Below are 5,234 nucleotides of genomic sequence, written 5' to 3' on the forward strand. Positions count from 1 at the left end.
ATCTTGTTCTAGATTTGAATTGTAGTTTTTGATTTGTAAATCCATAAAAGTGTGATGATCTTCATTATTAGAGCATTGTCCTAGTGAGGAAAGGATGATGAAGACTATGATTCCCCCACAAGTCGGGATGAGGCTTCGGACTTTATAAAAATAAAAGAGGCCAAAGATGCCCACCAAAAAGAAAAAAAAGGAAAAAAAAGAAAAAAAGGAAAAAAGGAAAAAGAAAAAAAAAGAAAAAAAAGAGAAAAATAAAAAGAGAGAAAAAGAGAGAAGGGACAATTGCTACTATCTCTTTTTCCACACTTGTGCTTCAAAATAGCACCATGATCTTCATGATAGAGAGTCTCATATGTTGTCAGTTTCATATACTAGTGTGATTTTTTCATTATAGAACTTGACTTGTATATTCCAATGATGGGCTTCCTCAAAGTGCCCTAGGTCTTCGTGAGAAAGCAAGTTGGATGCACACCCACTTAGTTTCTTTTGTTGAGCTTTCATATATTTATAGCTCTAGTGCATCCGTTGCATGGCAATCCCTACTCACTCACATTGATATCTATTAATGGGCATCTCCATACAGCCCATTAATACGCCTAGTTGATGTGAGTCTATCTTCTCCCTTTCTGTCCTCACAACCACCATATACCACCATAGTGCTATGTCCATGGCTTGTGCTCATGTATTGCATAAGAGTTGAAAAAGCTGAAGCGCGTTAAAAAGTATGAACCAATTGCTCGGCTCGTCATTGGGGTTGTACATGATGGGAGTATTTTGTGTAATGAAAATGAAGCATGGCCTAACTATATGATTTTGTAGGGATAAGCTTTCTTTGGCTATGCTATTTTGATAGGACATGATTAATTGTTAGTATGCTTTGAAGCATTATTATTTTTATGTTTTATAAGCTTTTATCTTGAATCATTTGGATCTGAACGTTCATGACACATTAATGAAAACTACATTATGAATTATGCTAGGTAGCATTCCACATCAAAAATTCTCTTTTTATCATTTACCTACTCGAGGACGAGTAGGAATTAAGCTTGGGGATGCTTGATACGTCTCCAATGTATCTATAATTTTTGATTGTTCCATGCTATTATATTACCTCTTTTGGATGTTTATGAGCTTTATTTTACACATTTATATCATTTCTGGGACTAACCTACTAACTGGAGGCCCAGCCCATATTGTTGTTTTTTTTGCCTATTTTAGTATTTCGAAGAAAAGAAATATCAAACAGAGTCCAAATGGAATGAAACTGAGGGAGTCCTGGATTAGGGGGTGTCCGGATGGCCGGACTATGACCTTTGGCCGGACTCCCGGACTATGAAGATACAAGATTGAAGACTTCGTCCCGTGTCCGAATAGGACTTTCCTTGGCGTGGAAGGCAAGCTTGGTGATACAATATGTAGATCTCCTCCCATTGTAACCGACTCTGTGTAACCCTAGCCCTCTCCGGTGTCTATATAAATCGGAGAGGTTTAGTCCGTAGGACGAACAACAATCATTCCATAGGCTAGCTTCTAGGGTTTAGCCTCTCTGATCTCGTGGAAGATCAACTCTTGTACTACCCATATCATCAATATTAATCAAGCAGGAGTAGGGTTTTACCTCCATCGAGAGGGCCCGAACCTGGGTAAAAACATCATGTCCCCTGTCTCCTGTTACTATCCGCCTAGACGCACAGTTCGGGACCCCCTACCCGAGATCCGCCGGTTTTGACACCGACATTGGTGCTTTCATTAAGAGTTCCTCTGTGTCGTCACCTTTAGGCCCGATGGCTTCTTCGATCATCAACCACGACGTGGTCCATGGCGAGAATTTTCTCCCCGGACAGATCTTCGTGTTCGGCGGCTTTGCACTGCCGGCCAATTCGCTTGGCCAACTAGAGCAGATCGAAAGCTACGCCCCTGGCCATCAGGTCAGATTTGGAAATTTGAACTACATGGCTGATATCCGCGGGGACTTGATCTTCGACGGATACGAGCCACGACCGAGCGCGCCGCACTGTCACGATGGGCATGATCTAGCTCTGCCGCCGGACAGTGCTTAAAGCGCTGCTCAGGTGTCCGCTCTGACCCTTAGTTCAGAGCCGACCGCGCCAATCGGGGACAGACGGTTGGACGCCGCCTCGGGGGCTGCAATCTCTACGGCGATCGAGCCAAATACTAGCCTTGTCCTTTGTGAAGCTTGTGACTCCAAGGTGCCGGACTCCTTTCCGAACTCCGAATCTTCCGCACCCCTTCCGATCGAACCCAATGGGGCTCCGATCATGGAGTTCACCACCGCGGACATCTTTCAGCACTCACCCTTTGGCGACATCCTGAATTCACTAAAGTCTCTCTCTTTATCAGGAGAGCCCTGGCTGGACTATGGTCAACAAGGTTGGGATACAGACGATGAAGAAATTCGAATCCCACCCACCACCCACTTCGTAGCCACTGTCGATGATTTAACCGACATGCTCGACTTCGACTCCGAAGACATCGATGGTATGGACGCCGATGAAGGAGACGACCAAGAACCAGCACCTATAGGGGACTGTAAAGCCACCTCGTCATATGCCATATACATGGTGGACACCCCAAAGGAAGGGAATGGCGATGGAACAATAAAAGATGACACCTCCAAGAAACAGCCTAAGCGCCAACGTCAGCGGCGCCGCTCTAAATCCCGCCACAGCAAAAACGGCGATTCCGGCACCGGAGACAATAACACCCCGGACAGTGCCAAAGACAACCCCCTCTAGCAGGATTCAACACAGGAGGATGGAGAAGCCAGCCCTCATAAGAGACCGCAGATAGAGAGGTCGATGACGACAATTATATGCCTCCCTCCGAAGACGAGGCAAGCCTCGACGATGACGAATTTGTCGTGCCAGAGGATCCGGTCGAACGAGAGTGTTTCAAACGCAGGCTTATGGCCACGGCCAGCAGCCTCAAGAAAAAACAGCAGCAGCTTAGAGCTGACCAAGATTTGCTAGCTGACAGATGGACCGAAGTCCTAGCGGCCGAAGAGTACAAACTCGAACGCCCCTCCAAGAGCTACCCAAAGCGCAGGCTGCTACCCCAACTAGAGGAGGAAGCAACTAAACCTACATCACCAGCGTACGATGCGGCCGATCGGCCACCCCGTGGCCGCGACAGAGAGGCCTTTCGGCCCTCAACTCAAGCCGCACCCCGACGCCACTCGAAAAGTACCAAGGCACAGGGAAATGCGCCAGACCTGCGAGACATATTGGAGGACAAGGCAAGGCAAACAAGATCGATCTACGGATCGCGTGGGCGCCCCACGACACATGACGATAATCGTCACGCCGGATATGGCAAATACGGTCAGGACGAACATAATAGACAAAGCTCATCCGAGCTACGTCGTGATATAGCCTAGTACAGAGGCGCCGCACACCCACTATGCTTCACAGATGAAGTAATGGATCATCAAATCCCCGAGGATTTTAAACCCATAACCATCGAATCATACGATGGCACAAGAGATCCTGCGGTATGGATCGAGGATTATCTCCTTCACATCCACATGGCCCGTGGTCATGATCTACACGCTATCAAATACCTCTCGCTCAAGCTTGAAGGACCAGCTCGGCATTGGCTTAACGGCCTGCCAGCAGAGTCAATTGGTTGCTGGAAGGACCTGGAATCCGCATTCCTTGACAACTTCCAGGGCACCTATGTGCGACCACCAGACGCCGATGACCTAAGCCACATAATTCAGCAGCCAGAGGAATCGGCCAGACAATTCTGGACGCGGTTCCTAACCAAGAAAAATCAAATAGTCGACTGTCCGGACGCGGACGCCCTTGCAGCCTTCAAACATAACATCCGAGATGAATGGCTTGCCCGACACCTAGGACAGGAAAAGCCGAAATCTATGGCAGCCCTCACGACACTCATAACCTGCTTTTGCACGGGAGAAGACAGCTGGCTAGCTCGTAGCAATAACATTACCAAGAGCCCTGGTAATTCGGATACCAAGGACAACAATGGCAGGTCGCGTTGTGACAAGCACAAGCGCCGCATTAACGGCGACACTACTGAGGATACGACAGTTAATGCCGGATTCAGAGGCTCTAAACCCGGTCAGCGGAAAAAGCCATTCAAAAGAAATACTCCAGGCCCGTCCAGTTTACAGCGGATGCTCGACCGCTCGTGCCAGATACACGACACCCCCGAATAACCAGCCAATCACACCAACAGGGATTGTTGGGTATTCAAGGAGGAAGGCAAGTTAAGTGCCGAACACAGAGACAAGGGGCTGCATAGCGACGACGAGGAGGAGCCCCGGCCGCCGAACAACAGAGGACAGAAGGGCTTCCCCCCACAAGTGCAGACGGTGAACATGATATACGCAACCCATATCCCCAAAAGGGAACGGAAGCATGCTCTCAAGGACGTCTATGCGTTGGAGCCAGTCGCCCCAAAGTTCAACCCATGGTCCTCCTGCCCGATCACGTTTGATCGATGGGACCACCCCACTAGCATTCGTCACGGCGTATTTGCAGCATTGGTTCTAAACCAAATCATTGACGGATTTCACCTCTCTAGAGTCCTCATGGACGGCGGCAGCAGCCTGAACCTGCTTTATCAGGATACAATGCGAAAAATGGGTATAGATCCCTCAAGCATTAAACCCACAAAGACGACCTTTAAAGGTGTCATACCAGGTGTAGAAGCCAGCTGTACAGGCTCAGTTACGCTTGAAGTGGTCTTCCGATCCCCGGATAATTTCCGAAGTGAGGAGTTAATCTTCGACATAGTCCGGTTCCGCAGTGGCTATCACACCCTGCTTGGACGAACCGCATTTCCAAAATTCAACGCGGTGCCGCACTACGCATATCTCAAGCTCAAGATGCCAGGCCCTCGCGGAGTCATTACGGTCAATGGAAACACCGAACGCTCTCTCCGAACAGAGGAGCACACGGCGGCCCTGGCGGCGAAAGTACAAAGTAGCCTCTCAAGGCAATTCTCCAGTCCGGTTGTTAAACGTCCGGACAACGTCAAACGCGCCCGAAGTAACCTACAACAAAACCATCTGGCACGTTCCGAGCAAGCATAGCAGTGCGGCCCCAACCCCAGCCCTCGCGAGATTGCGATACCAGTACCATGCGTACATAATTACGCTCTGGAAATACCATGGGCATAAGGGGACGGGCACAACCACGGCACGCCCAGAATGCAGCTCAACCGCACTAGGGGCTCCCGATTTTGCCATT

Source organism: Triticum dicoccoides, chromosome 3B (assembly GCF_002162155.2).
Source record: "Triticum dicoccoides isolate Atlit2015 ecotype Zavitan chromosome 3B, WEW_v2.0, whole genome shotgun sequence".
NCBI lineage: Eukaryota > Viridiplantae > Streptophyta > Magnoliopsida > Poales > Poaceae > Triticum > Triticum dicoccoides.